General features: G+C 40.7%; 1 long non-coding RNA gene across 3 annotated transcripts in view; it reads left to right on the top strand.

Moving 5' to 3' along the window:
• The window catches only part of LOC146377407 (uncharacterized), a 62,015-nt gene extending 42,945 nt beyond the window's left edge, over positions 1 to 19,070 (top strand). The window contains exons 4-5 of one of the 3 annotated variants that reach the window (XR_014801743.1): positions 3,296 to 3,341; positions 17,166 to 19,070. This is a non-coding gene — a long non-coding RNA (uncharacterized LOC146377407). Of the gene's footprint in view, positions 1 to 3,295; positions 5,049 to 16,415 lie in introns of those variants that run through there. The other 2 variants (XR_014801742.1, XR_014801744.1) reach the window with 2 other exon arrangements.
• The last annotated feature ends 1,129 nt before the right edge of the window (positions 19,071 to 20,199 follow it).

Below are 20,199 nucleotides of genomic sequence, written 5' to 3'. Positions count from 1 at the left end.
GGGGAGGAAAAAGGATGGAAACCAACGCTTGAGGAATTGAATTACCAGAGCCTTTTCTCATTATCATTTAGCCGTCTTTTATGGCCCACCAGTAAGAGATGATGTTCCCATGACCCCGTACAATACACAGACATATTATTCAATCCTGCCTCGATGAAATTCCTGCAAATAAAACCTTTGTGCCGGGCAACAGCTAATTATTTGACAGATTGGCCCCCTTCTGGCTCAGGTTACAGTGTGGAGTGGCCATGTTTTAGTCCCCCACTCCCCACCTCCCACCCAAGCAAGAACACCACCAGCACTCCCTCCCCGCTCTCTCTTCCAATCCTGGTGCAGAGAGGGGCCACTTTGACAAAATCCCAGAGGGCCTCATTCTTTTCAGGAGATTATATATTTCTGCCCCCCCCTCCCAACCATCTATCCATCCAAAATCAGGGGAGCGTGATGTGTGTGTGTGTGTGTGTGTACAGATGGGGGTTCTGTGTGTCAGTGACAGCAGTCATTTCATAGTTTAAAGGGTTTTCTCAAGCAGAAATATTTAATCTTCCCACGAAAACAAAGTTTGGTGGTGAATGACCATGATGGAAAGACAGAAAGAGAGATGTAAAAAAAAAACAAAGAAAAAAAAACACCAAACCATGTCAAATATGTGTTTTGTTACACTCTATTTATACTTACTTTGAAGAAATGCTGTACCTATGAATTGAGCATAATTTTTTGTAATACCAAATTAGAGAGTGGGGAACATTAAGGGATCAAAGTTTTGGGTGGGCATGCCTTTGGCTTTGATTCAGTCCACTAATAACAAGAGTTTGTCATTAGTGTTCGGACATGGACCACCAAGATAAATGCCAACACATGTTTAAATTATCTGGAGAGTAATGGCATTTTCCTTCAGCCCTTTCCCTTCCCATAAAGGTCCCTTGTTGACTCAACTATGCCGACATTTTGAGTTATCAGCTCAGGTTTAATCTGTTGCTTACTTTGCACCCATGCAGATGGAATAATTCAAGAGGTTGTACGTGTTAAAGAGGTTAAAACGAAGCAATGCGTTGAAATGATGTAAGGGAAGGCCACTGGGGAACAATGACATTTAATTACCGTGGATTTTAAGCATACATGAAATGTATAAACATGTTATATATAGAAGGATGACAAACTGTGATAAACACTTTCTCAGTTACTCATATAATAATTATATATATATATATATATATATATATATATATATATATATATATATTGTTCTGACATTTGTTATTAAATCAGTTGAACTAGATACAGTCATTTAAAAACTGCCATATAATTGTAATAGTGAAAATGCCGCGACTGAAAGAAAAAGTCACAGATTATTTTTATAATCTTGACGCAGTGCTTGTAAAACCACAACACTTTTGCCTGTCACCCAAGAGAACTAAAACAGGGAACTACTGCTACTGTGTGAGGCATTTCTGCCACAGCGTTTCTGGAAATTGTCAGAGCTGAATATTTCTAAACGGGGAATTGATATCAAATAATGAAACAACCTGAAAAATGGAAGTTGGAGTTGGACTTAGAGGAAATCAAAAGGATTGTTGAAATGCCAAATTCTGAGGCCATGCCAAGCAAATGCTGCACTATGACCAGTTTGTCTGCAGTTTCCGTGCTAAGATTGGTGTTGTGACATATCAGGACAGGATGTCCTCTGAATTTTGCAAAGTCTTAAAAATCCAACCCTTTATATATGAACTAACTATATGCAAACATCTTTAAAAAGACAAAACAATTTTGCCTTTTTTTAATGTACATCACCCCATAAACACCACTTTGAGTTTCTGCTCCTAACAGTTCCCAACAGTTACACCCTTTTGTTTTTCCACCTCTTGTACGGTGAAATTCTTGCTGGGATCCAGTTGCATGTCTGGGATGCTCGACTACTGTGTTCACCTGGCATGAACCCAAGTGAGCAGAGCCTAGAGTATTCATTGCTCAACCTGGGTGAAGGTCATACAGTCCAGCTCTTCCCCACTTCGCTCCCCAGTGAGCAAACATATGGCCATGGAGCACCTTGAACATGTTTGGGTGACCAGAGCTACTTGGCCTGCGTTGCCACGGCAAAGAGAAAAAGTGGCACTAAGGGAGGTTTAGGCCTAACTTGCTAAAGCAGATCAAGGATAAGGAGGGAATCAGAGGCTGCCAACAACTGAGATCATCAATAACTAGTTGCTTGCAAACACTGAAAGCCATGTAAAGTCACCCAGCCATGCGTGCACATGGAAATCTACAGAGTTTCTCGCCTGTCTTGTTTCTCCTCCCCTGTTTCTGTTGATATAAATGCTTGTAATCATAAGGTACAATATCATCACCCCATTGTTCAAACAGCCAAGCCTCATCTAATCGCTTCCATGTTTCCTCAGTGTTAAGCTCATTAGTGGGTGACCTAAAGGCATGTAGGAAAAAAAAGAAAAGACAAGCAAGAGAGACAAAAAAAAAATCTTTGGATAATGGATGCTTGCTGTTTTGAGACAGTAAAAATAAACAGGTCTGCAGCTTTGATAATGAATATGCTGCAAATGCTGGCCTACAGTGTGAGTTTATCACAAAAGTCCAACTAATAAGCCTGACTAGTGCGTATGTGCATGCATTTTTTAATATACAGTTGGAGCAGTGTGTATGAGCATGCCCAAAATTGAGTCCTTCATTCTATGTGTTGCTGCATGTGCGTGTATTTACCTTCCGGCTGGCTGAGGGTTGGGGGTAGGGGTGGAGAGGGTGTCGGAGATGACGATTCGCCGCTAGACTTTGTGAATGGGGATGTGAAACTGTCTCTGGTGTCTGAACGTCCGGCCCAGGTGGCGACTGGAAGGCTGACTTCATTAGCCTTAAAGAGGAAACAAAGGAAGATGCATCGTAAAAAAGTGCCATCCCTCATCTGCAAGGCCACCGCCTGACACATTAGGAATCTGTATGCTCAATTAACCACTGGCAGGCTCATTTTTCCTCTCTCTCTCGCTCTCTATACCACTCTCTCTCTTCCCCTTGCTCTTGATCAAACAGAGCGAGCGGGAGCGATCACACTAGATACAAGCGAAACTCAGTACGTAGCGTGTTTGTGAAGTTTGATGTATTTTACTTGCACGCTAACTGCAGTAAGTTAAAGGGAAAAAAATACTTTTTTGTCAAAGTTTTAAAAAAAGAGTCAATTTTTTGTAAGCTTAATGATTGCAGTTGAACACATTCAAAACCCCTCCCTATGAATTCTACAGCTGTGTAATTTTATTCTTATTATCATTTATTTATGTATTTTTTGTTACAGGAGGAGAAATGTGATGCCTCGGAATAGAAGAAATCAGCTTTAAGTGGTATGTAGTTTATTTGGGACTTTTTTTTACTTGAAAAGTGCACAAAAATATGATCCCCACTTATATATTCTTATATGTTCTATCAGAACTCATAAGCATAATTATACACACAGGTGACAAATGAAAGGGAAAGACGACATCAAGTGTCGAACATGCTGTTGAACAATGAGTTGTAATGAAGTTGTAATGAAGGGTTTTCTAAATCGATATAGTAACGTCACACAAGAATGTAAAAGAGCTATGTCCATCAATATTGAAATAATGTTTTTATTAAGCCTTTTCAACTTCTTAACTTTTTTGTTCAAACCCATGTTACTTGGTGTGCTTCATGTGTTCTGCATATCATATAACCTTGAGCCGCCAGCCTTAAGAGATGAGAAATGGGCCACAGAGTTTTCAGTTTGTTCTAACTATGCACCTCCTAGATTTTCTGATCCTTTCACACTTGCAGTCCCAACCAGTGCTCACACAAGTGAGGAAATTTATCAGACTTTGTACAGCTCCCTCTGGAGGGAGTAGTATATGTAGTAATAAACAGAGTTTAATGTGTCCAATCATATAAGATAAACACAGGGGCGGCAAAGGTTCCTCCTCATGTTTTGTTGATGGAAACGCATACATGATCACGCAAACACACACACACACACACACATAAATCAGACTTAAATCATATCAACAGTTCTCTTGAGCTGGGTGTCAACCTGAGGATCTTTATCTCACTGAGTTTGAAAAATGACACCTGGCTAAGGTGGGGCTTTGCTGTGTGTGTGTGTGTGTGGAGGAGGTCACCCTGATACGCATCAACCTTTGATTAACGATTTGAGCACAACGCTCTTTAAAAAGCACAGGCATCATAGCTCAGGAGGCCTCCGTCAAACCCTTCGCTGCACTTCACAAGCCCAACTTCTTTTTATGATCTGACCCACCCATTTTCTTTCTCCTGCTCTCATGCCACCTCACTCCCACCCACGTCCCCTTCGCTATCACCTTTCTTTTGAGGTCTATCCAGAGAGATGAAAAATAGCAAGCAGCTGGCCGAGCACTTCCTTCCCCGTGTCAGGGTCAACAGTTCAGCATGCTGATAGAGACCCTTACACCTTTTTTTTTTTAAAATAAGAGCTCCCCTACACTCACACAGGTCACTTTGCTGCATCGCTGGACAGCCGTACTCCTGCCATCGTCTGCGCTCTCTTTCATTATATTTCTTTTTTCATCGCTTTGTGAGTCGCTGATTGATTGATAGCTGCTGCTTTTAGGTTAGTAAAACACCCTAAATGTACTTCAATTGATACAAAATAAATATTTACATATTAATAATTAATGCATGCTATCTATTGACTGGGGTATGGGTATAAAGAACAGCCTCAGCCTGTCAGAATTTGGCTTCTCTGTGTGAGTAATATTTAGACTGATATATCATGAGGCTAAGCTAATAAACTTTTTGATGCTTGCTGCAGTTCCAATGTAGCTCCGTGTGGATTGACAGCAGAGGCCACCCTGGTCAGATTTTGAGTGGGCTCAGAAAGAAGTGCTAATCATAATGCTGAGCTAGCCTTGTTGAGCAGCTAATTACCTCCATTATGAAGATGCAGAGGCCTGATCAGAGGCGCCTCTGTGTGTACATGTGTGTGTTTTATATGTGTGTGTGTGCGTACTTTCCTGTGCCGATTAAAAAGGAGGATTAGCCGTCCGTCCAAGACAGAGGAAGCCGGGGTGGGGGGGTGGGGGCTGGTGGTGGTGATGGTGATGGTGGTGGGAGGAGGGTGTCCCCCCCTCCTGGAGACGAGCCCTGACCTTCTCATTTCATCCTCATTAGTATCTCATGTCAACAGAGCAGCCACTCCTTAATCATCTGCTATCATCCCAGGCCTACACACACACACACACACACACACACACACACACAAATAAAGACACAGAAAAACACAAACGGGCAAACAGGGCTACTTTTACAGACAGGGACCAGCACATCCTGAATACCCATTTATACTGAATATGAATGTATAAAGATCATTTTACAAGAAGAGTATGTATTGCATGTATGTATGTATGTAATGCTTAATTTGATACTTCACTTTTCTGTGAAAAATATTCAAACTTCTGGGAACTCTGATTACAGTAACACTGCATTCTCAGCGTGGAGTGTTAAATATTATTTGTGATCATGTAAAATGCCCTCTCAGCCACAATTAGGGAAGTGGTACCAAATGTCAAACTGTTTTTACTTTTTTCCCCTTATTCATCTGCTTCTATTTTCTTTTTTTCAACAAATCCAAATTGTATTTGTTGGATTCGGTGTATAGGATGTGTTGTTGGACAGCAGCGTAGCTGTGTGGTACAGGGTGGGCTCGTCTGTCTGTGTCGGCCTCGGTGCCACGGAGGCCCCAGCAGGGTCGAGGGGAGCTGGGGCTCAGGGTGCCAGCACAAATGAGCTCCATTCATTTCCCCACTTCGGCATATGGTGGCCCATTGTCCTCGGCCACAGAGGCAGAAGTGATGCAATTTGTTGGCATGTCCTGTCATTTTCACAAACTGTCCATCCCACTGAGGCCCCGACCAGCAGAAGACAAGCAAGGGCAGCTTGTTGTTTTACCAGATAACATGTGTAGTTGTGCGTATGTGTTTACTGTATTCAATCCAGAGCTGATGGCGACACTCCAAAACAGAATAGAGACATATGTTGTCATCTGAGCAAATATTTTGATGAAGCACAAGGCAGAAACAACAGGATCAATGAGAGGAAATTACTCCGATTAAATCTCCCTGAAGATTATGATATGCAGTATGTATGTCAATCCCTGTTGTTTTCCAATACTGTTGTCTTACAATACTTTATCCTTATTTAGAGGATAAGATCTAATCTGATCTGGGCTTTAAGACATGAAGCTTCCTTATTTGCTTAATGGTAGATTTAAAAAAAGCCAGCAGCATTAAAAGGAAATCAAAACCAACGTAAAAAGAATACACACTGAAACCTCAGATTCATGAGTGAGAGTGAACTGAGCAGCTCACCCTTGCCTGTTCCTGGTTTCACTATGCCAACCATGAAGTTGCTGTCTGCGAGGAGAGGGGAAGGAGTCTTGTTTAACTTCCTGAAAAAGCAAACTTTTGACATGAGGTGCACAATATTAGCAATGCAGCAGCAGAAAGAAAGAAGTGTCTAGACATAACTACATTTAGGTCAGACAGAGGAAAACATATGATCGCACAGTCATGCACAAAATGATGGGAGTACATGGTGTTGACAGGCAATTGAATGACCAGGGTCAAATGTCACTGAACCCATTCCATGCTAACATTTGTGAGTGTGCATGTGTGTGCACCACATCCCTGTTTCATGCTGTGGTGTTGCTCACTCTTGGCTGCGATTTGGTCAGAGGTTTTCTTGGGTGCAACCGCACCCGACTCTCCCACGCATGCACACTCTCACATGTGATGGGAATGTGGGCTTTCCACTGAGCTCACGTGAAGAAATCAGCGGGAGCACCTTCAGACAGAAGTTGACTTCACTTTAGCCTCTTTGAAGATTGATGACGTTGGTGCTTGTTTCACTGGATGTAAGGAACAAGTGGCCCCTCAGAGACTCATTACACCTCAGCAAGATTTGGAGAATAAAGTGACACTGCTCCCGATTACCAGATTCATCATTTGTATCGGACTGAGTTCCTGCTTCACAAATGCTGGATGGTGAACTAAACCAAAACTACTGATGTGGTTTTATGCCCTTTGCTGCAAAAGAGCTAAAGAAAGAAAAAATAGTGGCAAATGTGATGTGAGCTGCATTTGTTTATTTTCCCTCACATGAGACATGCATAAACAGTCAGATAATCCATCTTTGTCCCCCCACGCAAACATTTAACCAGGCTCATCTTATACCCCAATCATACATCCCTGACCTCAATCCTGGCCACACTTCTCTCCATTTGCTCCCCCCTTCAACCCCGCCCTCGTTCTTCCAGCCACCATGCTTTGGTAGCACGGATCCTTCTCCGGCCCTATCCTTAACCCCATTTTCACCCTCCACCCCCACCTATCCTCCAAACCTGTCAGGGACTGGCTTCCCATGTCCATCAGCGAGTGATGGATGAGGTGGAAGGTCGTCACCCCACTCTCCAGAGTTCACGGATCCTATCAGCCATGCAGACACCTCCAAATCAAAGCGGGAGAGACGTTACTGAAATCATGCAATTAGGGTAAGAAACTTGGCTTTGCAGAATTTGCTTTTAGAAGGATTTGCAATTGGCCATGAGTCATAACTCGTATATTCAGTGTCATTTTTGATGCTTTGTACAAAGAAAACTGCAACAAGGAAAATTAAAAGTATCAGTTCAACCGTGTTTTATGTGTTTACTTTTAAAGCGCGCTCAATCTGTTGCATTGCATCTTGCTTCCACGGGGGAAGATTGAGTGGAAGAAGAGAGTATATATAGTGTTATTTCAACAGGCTACACAAGAAAAAGATTGCTTGTTGTGTTAGGCAAAGTGCGAAGATTTATTGGATTTTCTTACAATAACAAGACTGCTTCTCATTAAATAGATATCCAACATTCCCTTGAAAAAGAGGAATTATTTGCCCAAAGTGATTTCCCATAAAATGCAACGAAATTTGATTGCACCCTGGTATAAACTAGAGAAGAGTATCACCCCTGACTGACCTTAAATTGCCTCTTGATGCCTATGGCACTGTAGGAAAAACAGTAGCCCTATTGGTTCATTTCACATATGTCGTGGTAAACAAAGCTACAGGATATGATTGGTGATTCAATTGCTGAGGAAATCAAAGAAGGCAACCTCAGAACCTGGATAAGTCTGCCCCCAGTTTTCCAGCAGCAGAGAACAAGGCGGCCAAAGGATGCAGGATATTCTCTCACTGATATCATTCTGTCGGAGGGAGATTGATAAACTATAAACACACGGGAAGAATAGACAATGCACAATGGTGTCAAGCGTCTTTGGTGACAGGAGCGTAGATCAATGTTATTTCCCGCTTTTGCAAAAATACCTAATTCCCCTTATTTAATCAAGCGTCTCCTATCTCTGGCCCTCCTGGCTGATTTATTACACCCACTGCCTTTATGAGTACCTGTTTCATTTTCTTGTCTCTGCTCTGACATCTAAAGTGATAGGAATTTTATGCTTTTGATAACAATATGAGTTTCACTTTGCCCCAGAATTCATAGGCTTGTCAGCAGCCAATAAATAACAACTGCGTGGCACAAAAAAAATCGCTTCCACGACAAAACATCCACCTAATGGGATTTACCTTGGGATGAAGAGGATGAAGCTTTGAATAGAAGAAACAGAGGGCTGCACGGGGGGATGTCAATGGGAAAAACGCAGGATCTCGGTAAAAAGGTCATGTCAGCAAGAGCGCGAGTGCAAGATGTTTTCCGGTGTCTTCTCGTCAGGATTCATAATTGGTGGGCTGTCATATGAGCATTTTGATAATGTCACATGAACATAAATGCCACGTTGTGACACACTGTTCTTCAGTTTGTACAGCAGGGGAGCTCGAACAGTGTCACGGCATGGATCTTCAATAAAAGACATTAGAGGTCACAGACATCTGTCTGACTTTATCCCAAAGCCCAAGAAGTGTGAAGATGTTGACAGTTATGCTTCTTATGTCACAACTTGTTTCAAGATATAATCTTCACCATTATTGTCAAAAGTGTGTATGTGTATAACATAAAATTAATGCACTCTGTTACTTAAAGACTCCCTAGAGAATTAAATTCGTCACACTACCGCTATTCATTACATTACTTTTGTGTTACTGTGTCACATGGCCTGAGAGCCACTCTTATATATAAACTTTGGGCTACAGTTTCACACACTGACACAAATCCTAACCCTTATGAGGACACAGGATCTTTCTTTTAGTGTTTAAGTATAAACACAAAGCTGAGAGCAACATTGAAAACCAGCCAAGCACTACAGACCAATCGCCGCAGAAATTCTACAGTAGAAACGGGTACAGGTAGAACTGGAGGTTGCACTGACTTCTCTTCTCAGTTTTTGTTACCTGTTGAAGATCAGATTCTATCTTCTTGGCTGGTGTCAGGAAGCAACCGGCTTTAACATGGCTCTGGGTTCTTTGCTGCTAGTTTTGTGTTTGCACGGTGCCCTTATTGTCCTTTCGTTTGTCCTTGCATTCAATGAAAATAAAATTTAATTCCAAATATCCACATCTCAAAAGGTCTATACCACTCCATCATTTTCTCCTCCCCGCAGATGAATTGAAGGCAGCTGATGGTACTCGAGGGGCACAAGACAAAAAAAAGAAAAAAGAAAAATAAAGACATGTTAGTTGAGCTATTGCAGAGATAATTGAGGGTGCCATATAACACAAGTATATGTCAGTATTGAGTAACAGTACCATGTAACAGAGAAATGCAATTTGATTACAGTAACACGCAATGCTAAAAATGAGACAAGCATGACTCAAATCCTTCATCAACAGTAATATATTTGACAAGTGCAGTGTCAGCATTGTTTAGCGGGAACAAAGTCTGCAAAGGGAGGAGGTTGGGGTGCATGGATAGGTCAACAAAATATATATATATATATATATATATATATATATATATATATATATATATATATATATATATATATATATAGGGATGAGGGACTTTTATGGTAAGAGTTATTTTCTGAAAGGTCTAATCAGCACCCCTACACTCTACTGTAAATATGTATGCTGTGAATGTCTGCTGTAAGAACTGCGGTCTCCATTAAAAAAGCTCTCTGCCCTCACTTCTTTATTCTTCTCCCCCTCTGTTGGACCAATCACTTCCATCTGTGGTCAGCTGTAAAAAAAAAAGAGTGAGAAAGTAATACAAAAAATATTCATATGAATGAATATGCATATGAAAAATCATGTCCTGATTGTAGCCTGAGAGATTAAATAGATTTATATTGACACTTCCCCACATTCCACTGACAAATTGGCCGTTTCTGCGTCGTTGCCAAAAACCTGCTGGTTACCTAGGCAATGACATTAAACGGCTCTTTACGTGTGATAAAGTCAAACAAAGATGACGCACTGTATCCGGCAACTATAGCTAAGGAATAGGAAGTAAAATGTCAAGCATTTCAAAAGGAAGCTGCTGTAAACTGTGGTTATGGAGACTATAACAAATCATTGCCCAGACCTAAAAGTCTCTTTGTTCCAGTCAGTCCTGGTCCTCGCTAAGTGAATATTATGGCTCTGAGTGAAGGAGGGAGGAGAGTTCGATGTTTTTTGTATATCCCTACTTGAGCCTTGTGTGTGCTTGGCACAGGGGCCTCAAAAGAGCGCAAAGAATAGAAGAGGCAGGGTCACAACAAGTATTCGGCGCTATAAGGGCTTGAACTGGCACAGGCTCTTGGCATGTGCACAATGCATGTTGGGATGGCAGTGTCCAAGAGCCTCCTGACAGAGACACAAGCAGCTTGGGGTGGAACCAGCATCTCAGTGGGGACACAGAAAACGAAGGGAGGGAGACAAGATCAGAAGCAGAGGGGAAAATTGAGACAGATTTTCTTGCAGGTGTTGAGATAATAGACGAACAAATGATCTAATTGTTGGAGCACGAATCAAGGATTGGAGTCCCTCAGATGGTTGGGGGGGGTTCAGAGATCACAGAGAAAGCAGGATTTGAATTACAAAGACAGTCTAGATGACATATGCTAACCTAAAAACCATGACTCAGATGTTCTTTCATATTCACAACTGTGAAATAGTTTAAAGCGCACATATTTCACATCAACGGGCCAAAGTTTTCATTTATCCAGCTTTTTTCTGCATTTATGGTTTATAGACAACAGGTCCCACTCACTTCATCAGGTTGACATTTATTCTCTGAATAAATTACTGTAATGTCAGCAAAGAAATGTATGCACTTATCCATTAATTTCCTTAGTAGGATAAAGTTAGTAGTACTGTAACTTGCCATCATTTGTCCAAAATTTGTTATTTTCCCAGCTTTTTGATTTTTTGTGAGCATGTTAGCCCAGTGACGTCAAAGCATCATTGCGCTCTTTTTATGTGGTCAGGCTGGGAATATTAGGGGAACTATCTGAGGGACTTTTATGGTTAGATGACTGAGCGCCACAGCTGGCCTTCTTGAGTGTTCAGTGCTTATACCTACCCAAACTGGTCCAGGGAAGGAGAACCAATAAAGCGGGATCCAAGAGGCTCAATGATGCACATGCAAAACCAAGTCTGTGCAATGTGGTGTTTCACCACAGAAGAGCTACTGTAGCACAATGCTTGATATAGGAAAGGTATCAGGATACATTTCATTGTTGCTTGGTGTGCACAGGGCAAAAAGGGTCCACTTCCTCGTTTAGTCATGATCTTTTTTAAATTCACATGCACACTTGAACTTTTGATGATGTCAAGGTTTGCAGTCCTGTTTTTCTACTGTAATTCCTTCTTTATTGTGTTTTATTAATTTCTCATCCTGTCAGGTGGTTTCTCTGTCCCCTCCTGGAGGTTGAGCCGTACCACTACATCACTGACTATTCACAAAATGCTTGTTCGGTGCAGCATATTAGCACGTACGGTTTTACATTAAAGTTACAGTCCCATAACATAGAAACACATTTATGCACAATCTAATCAACAAGCTCCTGCTTTAAATTATTCAGAAACACCCCTCACCTCTATCCATATTCTCCGGTGAGAGAAGCAACGATATATTTGGAACATCACACTTTTAAGAGCGTGAGCTTCAACTCCCCTGGGTCATTTTCTGCTCTGGTCTTAATTGAGAGTGTTCTGGAAAAATCATTACTATATTAATGATTTAACACAAAGTAACTACCTGCTTTTTTCCAGGAGGAAAGGGAGATTTGCTTCGAATCAATACCCATGCACGCTCATTATAAGGGGGGTAAAGTTATAGTAATTAGGCAGACACCAATAACTTTTTAATGATCTTTGTTTTTAATTGCATATTATCGGGTTGCGCAGTCTGTGTGTTTATACCCAAATATAAGATAATGGTGAAAGGAGAAGTAGATTAAAGAGAGGAGGCACCTGCAATTTTTTTTCTTTTTTTTTCTTTTTACTTCAGCAGCAAGAACAGATAGTCTGCAGAAAAAAAAGGAGGACAAATGTGACCATCCCTTTGTGTCTTTTCTTTTGTGCATCAGTTTACAAGTAATGTGCCCATACTGGCAGTCTGGGGTTTTGAAATATTTGTGAAATAACACTTCCCTTTCTGCTGTCTATTAGGCTGAGGAAGTGAAAGGACTGTAGACAAAAAAAAAAGGGGCACAAGGACCTTTAAGAGAAATCATTAATATTTCAGTTATATCATAGAGTGTTTCAATTAAACACTTACTGGTTAAGTAAAAAAATATTAATAGAGTAACTGTTTATTCAGTCTGTTTTCAGCTGATTGCAGGCAGTCGTGTGTCCCGGCGTTGATTAAAGGTATCATTTCGCCACTACAAAATAAAAGGCAATGAAAATATAAATTAAAATGAGGATAAAATGCAACTGCAATGGGCAGCCATCTGTTAGCTCTTAAAGGGGAAGTGGTATACTCGAAGCAGCGGAGGGCTGTGTGTCTCAGGAAGAATAAGAGAGGGAGTGGGATAAATGTGGTGATAGAAAGAGCCCAGGAATGCCAGGCAGGCAATCCAGGACTGCTCTGAATAAGCGAGCAAGCCAAGAGACGTTTTTCTTCTTCTTCTTTTTCCGCCCTTTGCCCCGCTCTGCCTCCCTTCTCCCTCCCTTCCTCGGCCTGTTCGCTCTGGCCGGTTCCCCCGAAACACCGCAGCAGATTGTCAATCCAACGACTCCCTTGTCAAGTGATTATCTAGGAGCTTTAATGTAATCTTCCGCTCTCACGTACCATATTTCAATTACGAGTGCCATTGCAAAACAAGCTGCATATTCACTTCACCAATCGCCCCGCTGCTGCCTCAACAATGTCAACTGTAAAAGAACGCCAGCTGAAGGCAATTACGCATGTTTTCAGAGCCAATTATGATCGCTCTCACGGCGGCGGTTATGCCACAAGCAAGGGAGTGTTAGGAAATTTTTAATTTAATGACAATATGCTCATGGTAGGATTCAGCATGCGGCCCCCACTCCCAGGCCTGCCATTTCAGAATCCACAGAGGGAACCATTAGGCAGATAGGAAAAGATTATGGCCTCTCTCAAGGGCCACACTGGGAGCACAGGGATGGCCTCAGTAGTGCCGGGTAGATGGCATCCACTCATCCTCTCTGCAAGATCACAGCTGGCAGGGCCGAGTCCAAAGCGGAGAGGCAGGCTGGTTAGCTCGTCATCCAGTTTGGACTATGCCTGCAGAGGGAGCATAAACTCACACATTCTCACAGCAGATCGCAGGCTGAGAGATGCTGCGGAGAGAGATCAAAGTCTGCTCTGCGGGGCTTCCTTCTTCGACATTGCTGAGACACGGGCTTGACACCATTGAGTCTGAAAGCTTCTGGTAAATGGTCTTGAATTTGACATGAGAGGTTTTGGGGTTGTTTTTTTTCCAAAATTGTGGAAACAAGTTTTCAGCTTTGTTCCAGAAAAAGAGCTTGGAGGAGGAAAAGCTGTCAAATGACACAAGTCACAGTAAAATATATATTTTTTAAAATTAATCTGTCAGTTACTGGTTATGAAGTAAATGACAATGTCATAATACATCGTTTAAAAGATCTATATTTTATGTTCGTGTCTTTTACGAAAGCTGTTTTGCGTGCATGATCGCACGACCACTACAAGCAAGAGGTTACAAAGCAGTCAGGTTTGTATTCACCATCACAGCAGCAAAATAGGTTTTACAGAAAGAAAGCATATTGTTCGTAAATTTGGGTTTTAACGGTTTTAAAGGCTCAATTGTTCAAAAAACAAAATGCAGGTTAGATCTGAGCCTCCCCTCCCTCTCCCAGTGGGATGTTTGTATAAAACCCAGTCAGTTCTCGGGGGTAGGGGTTGACAGGAGAAGACATCGCCCCAGTCCCTGGGAGATTGGTGAACACAACACATATATTAATGCATTAAATGTGTTGACTGTGTTCAGCCCAGAGATGTAGGAGTGAGAGAGAGCGAGAGAAAGGTTTGGGGGAAGAGGAGAAAAAAAAGCTGTTGTTATGTATGGTGTTGTCTTGTATACCGCACCTGGCAGTGTGTGTAAGTGTGTGTGTGTGTGTGTGTGTGTGTGAGGTGGGGGTGTTGGAGAAGTGTTGGCCAGATTATAAGGCCTGTGTTGAGAGATGAGGGATGGCCAACTTGTAAACAAGTGACAAGCGTCCTGGATGACAATTCCTAATCCATCATAGTGCTGTCAGCAGTGACCGGTGAGGTGACGGACAGCACCCAGGAGAGGGGACAGCTGGTGCACGTCAGTCCACATCATAATTCGATTTTGCACATGAGCCGAAACAGAAGAAGAGTCAGAAAGAAGAAAGAAGTTTCTGTCAGTTGCCTTCTTCTCAGTCAGTCGTCTCCATTTTCTCACCTCTGTCTCATTCTTCATCGTTTTACGGGTCTGAAATGATGTAATGTTCAATTATGGGGAGGAAAAAAGTGATGCCATCAATTTTGTAAAAGTTCTTTGTGAGTTCAGTTGAAAATGTAATCTTCTTACATATTTGTCAGCATTTACTAAGTGGCAAAAAACATTACTAAACTGACAATAAAGAATACATAAGTTTATATAAGAACATAATATGCGTGAGTTTTTTTTTTTAAGTCAATAGAGACTGAAATGTTATCCTACTTAGTGGCATTATCTTGCAATGCAACTCCAGTGAACTGTTTTGTTTGTTTGTTTTTCAGTGATAACAGGAATCTGTATAAAGAGGTTGGCTTTACTCCCAACTCATGACATGATAACACAGAGCCAGCCTAGCAAGTGGACAAGGCATCTGCCCCTACCCTCCACACACACACACACACACACACACGCGCGCACACACACACACACAAACCAGCAGGGGGACCCAAGAGTGTTCAAACATCTCAAAATAAAGACTGATTAAAAAAAAATCTGCAGTAATCACACAAAACAAAATCAAAACATCTTGATGAATCTGTTCAGCTTGCATCAGAGCTGGTGTCATGTAACTACTTACAAGTAGATTACAACAAATATGTCCCCACAAAGTATTTATTCATCTGAGGTTGCAAAGTGAAAGATATGATGAAGCTATGTTTCCATGACTAATTACAGCATTACATTAAGTGTCAAATGAGCCCTGAGTTCAGTCAAGGTTTGGTGAACTAATGTCAGCTGGCAGGTAGTAAGCGTTAATTTAATGTTAGCTAGCATTAATATGAAAATAGCTACATTTGCCCCCTTTAAGATAGACAACTCTATTAGTTTTACAGAGCTACACAGATTTAAGTTTTAACAATATACAAACTTTCCTGCATGTTAGCTAGATTATGTTGTATGTAAACCATAGCAACCAAGTATAATGGCAAAGTATAGCAGCAAAATGTTATTTATGTCATTTTCTCTAGTCAACTTTATTTAGAACAAAAACAATATTAGGAATCTATGTGTAATAAAATTACCAACCAACTTATAAAAAGAGGCACATGGTAAGATCTTAAATAGACTGTGAGTGTTAAAAAAATAAATCTGCACATCATACTCATTTTAAAATAACCCATAAATGAATTTATAGCTGAACATATAGTATGTTCCCCAATGTTTTTTTGGAATTCTCATGTCTTTTAAGAGAAAATTAGATTTTTATTTTTTACATTTTGAAAACTTGTAAAGATCAGGTGTAAACCAAACCTAGACTAAATATGAGAGATATTTGAGCACAGGTGTAAAGAGGCCTATGAGTATTAATCTTTCTTTTTGGCTGCCGGTGCGTTGATTTAGTTGCCCATGTTATGTCAAGGCCGTCATTCTTTTCTTAAAGACCTTGCTTCCCTGCCAAACCAGGATTTCCGATTGAGGGGTCTCAATAACAACTTTGATGTGGACGGCGTTCTGGAGGGTGAAGTGAAAGGCGCTAGGGAGGGGGGCCACACAATGGCCTGACCTTCCTACTGCATCTGCACAGATCGCACTCTAAATGGTCACATTGATGCTGCTTCTTAGGCCTTTTCTGGGAGCCCTGATGGAGCCAACACTGGTGGACTGGGACACAGCAAAGCCTGGGCACCTGCCAAAAGACAGGGACAAATTGATTGAGACCAAGCTAGCTCCTCCTGCATTTAACCCCTGCTCCAGCACCAGTTGGTCCTTCTAAATCACCACATAAGAAAACAGAAAAAATGAAGCCTAAATGGAGCTGCTGCTGCTAAAACATATCCCTCTTTAAATTTACTTTTCATTATTTTCCATTTCAATTTTTCTTTGTTATTATTGTTGCCTGCTGATTGTATTCACTTCTGTTTTTACTCTATTTGTTAATTTCTATTTGGTTACATTTTCACTCAATTACTGAAAAAGTTGGCCTTCAGTCTTTTTGGCTCAGTTTGCAGGGGCACTTGTGAATAAATACAAAGTTGGAAGAAACTGCTTGCATTGTGCCAGAGGCATTGTCACTCGTAATGATGAAGGTGAAATTAAAAATCCCTATAAACCATGCTGTCTTTTACTTGAAAAACCAATTAAAACAACTGAGTTGATTTGCCATCCACTAAAACTACAAAAGCCTCCATCCTGTTAGTATAGTGGGGTAATGCAACAAAGTCTGCTGCATGCTTTACCACTATTTTCAGTAATGCTACACTGGAGAACAAAAGGGGGCGGTTATGTGTTTAAATTCTTAAATGCAAGCAAAGTTCTAGTCATATGCTTTCGTTTTATATCAGTATCAATAAATGCACTGCTTTTTTTCCACAGAGGGACACAGTTTTCCACCCTCAGATGTCTTGCTAGTACACATAAGGTCACCACAGAACAAGAGTGGGAAGAATCTGGGAGCAAAAGGCAAAATGGTTTGTGTCGATTTAAGCAAGAGGGTAATAGGAGGAGTGGGAAAAAAATCAATAACAACATAAAATTGATTTAGTGCGTGTCATAAAACATAAGTAAGTGCTCTGAGATGGAGAAAACTGGAGTCTCAATTTAATCTGCGCAAAAGCTTCACTGTACAGATGAAGCGATGTCAAGAGGGAGAAAGATAGGAAGCGGCTAAAGGAGAGTGGGTGGGAAGAAAGAAGAAAAGCAGGAGGGAGGACAGAGTAGCTCACAAGATAGAGAGAGGAAGATACAATAAAATCTAAAAGACAGACACTTAATTGTCATATTAAAGACTCTTTCCAGTGCTCGGCAGAGTGGAAGGTTAGCTCCCATTCATCATCTCGCTAACAGCCGCCTGAATGAAATCACAATTAAAATCTGCTCAGTATTGTCCCTGGGACGTTTCGCGAGCATTAATTTTTTCCCATTGATTCTCTACCCCCCATAAATCAGAAATGTTGCAGCGCATGCAATGGTTTATGGAGAAGGGATTATGGTGTTATGAAGCTAATGTAGCAGAACCGTCTCATTTACACACAGCCTCCCTGGCCAGCTTACAGGGGACGGAGTTATTACACTATTACACAGCCTATCACAAACACAACACACTGACACTGTTTAAACGATACGTTTAATTGGACAGTACTGTAGATTTACAGCTTTTATGATCATAACAGCATTGTGTTTTGAGGATTCTGTTCATTTGCAGCACAAAAGTGCAGTAGGAGAAGATTACAGCATTTGTCGCAGAAACCAATGATTCTCTAAACATCTCAGAAGGATTATCCAAACCCCTGATCAGTTCCTATATATAATTTTCCAGTATATGGTTCTATGGTATAGACTTTTACATCCTTAAAAGACAAATCCAAGCATTGAAGTTTAGTTTAGTCTGAAAAAGTTTTGCTCTGCCATTCCTAAGTTGCTATTAAAAAAATAATAAAGTAAAGGAGAATATTAAATGCCGTAATATAAAATAAAAGGTAGAAGAAGACACAATAAAATAAACAGATAGTTTTAAAGTAAGTAAATAATAATAATTAAATATAATTCTCAACAGAAATCTCCCTCACAAATAAGAGCCAGTGAGGCTGCTAGCTAGCTAGCTAGCTGCCCGCTAGGTGTTATCTCAGCTTCTTTTAAACATTCGGCATGACCTCGTCACCGTGTTTGCAGTGGGTTTTTGTTTTAAACTTCAATAATGTGATTTGTAATTAAACGGTCTCCATTCTTGGTTAGTGGTACTCTGGTATTGTTTTTATGAACATGTTAGACAGTGCTTTTGCGCTCCCTGCTAACCATGCTTGCTGGTTAGCTAATAACATAGCACACCCCTGCCTTCTGTGTAAATGCAATCAATTCAGTCTAAATGCTAAAATAAAGGCTTCAATACAAGGTGACAAGATGACTGGTGAAAGCACAGTGGCTACATCCATCTTTTAGATATAGTTTAAGACAGAGCGCAGTCGTTAGTGGGAATAATGCACAGCATTATTATTATTTGCAAGCATCTGGTCTTTGTCTGAAATCATTTTCTTGTCCAGTCATTTGTTGCCTTACCTATTTTGCATAATAATTTAATCTGCTGTGAGCAGCAAACTGTCATTATGAAGGTGTATGTGATTTTTTTGTCATTACTGACAGGTGTCATGTCATGCAAAGCTAATATGGTTCTACAAATTACACTGCATTGTATCGTAGAACTTTTAGTTTGTGTTAATTGCATGCATAAATTTCCCACTCATTTTGGACACTCAATAAATACTATACCATCTTTATCATTTACAGCTGTGTCTTCCTAAGTAATATGAGCCTTGTAAAAGAACATGGGTAAATGCAACAGATTTGTCACTGTGTTCTCATAGCACATTGTTATATTGTTGTTTTTTTAATGGCTTGAGCCCATCAGCAATCCAAAATCCATAACTATCATAGTTCATTCTGAGGAAGTTAGATCAGAATGAACTACCCAAACATCACATCATCGTCACATAAACTGGTCCTGACACCAGCTAAAAAGGGAGATGGATCATGTGCTGTAGCTTTTTGATGCTGGAGAAGTTTATATTTTGATAAAGCCCTTAACTCATAGCTAGAACACCATCACCACCAGACATCTCTATACAATGAACACACATATACACACACACACGCACACATAGAAACACACGCACTGCTTTTCCAACAGTGGTAATTGTATCTTCAGCGTCAACGGCTTAACAGGACCAAATCATAGCAAGTACCTCTTGGCTAAAGCAAACCACTTCTACTAGATGAAGTGCATATGTCTGCCTTTGTGCAAAGATGGCCTAACTGCAGTTTAACTTTATCCTATAACAATAGAAATGATATATACAAGCAGAAGTACAATGACCTTTGGAATTTCAATATGAAGATGAAAAGCAGCAAGTCTCTTTGACAGGCTGCCTCACAGCCAGTGTCTACATGTAAAAATGATGTATGTAAAGAGAAATATCCATAAGTGCCATGGCCTGCAGTCTTTCCCATACATGGCTTTTACTGAGCCTGGTGACATGTTGAAGGCACTGTATGCAACGACATGAATGACAGCTTTACAGTGTGCATAAAACTTCTCTGTAGACAGAGGCACACGGTTATACTGCCCGGTGTCTCCAGCTCTTAAGAAAACAGCATCAGGAAGCTTCTGGTATTAATGTGCAGACTGGAGTTGGACACTTAAACAGGGAATCAGTGCCATCTCTGCACAGCTCACGCATTCGTTCATTTACAAATTAGTGCTTTTACCGAGGTTTTTAATGACTGAAATGATGTTTATTTTACTTGTTTTTTCACTTATTAATGTAAACAGCCCTTAGTATAACACAATTTCCTCAGTATTTATGTAATCACAAGAACGATAGATCTTCATCTGGAATTTAGCACTCTTAAACTT

This window comes from Perissodus microlepis, chromosome 11, assembly GCF_051167445.1.
Source record: "Perissodus microlepis isolate ML-2025 ecotype Zambia chromosome 11, ASM5116744v1, whole genome shotgun sequence".
In the NCBI taxonomy this organism is placed as follows: Eukaryota; Metazoa; Chordata; class Actinopteri; order Cichliformes; family Cichlidae; genus Perissodus; species Perissodus microlepis.
Note: the sequence above shows the minus strand (reverse complement) of the source record. Positions and strands in the feature narration are given on the sequence as shown.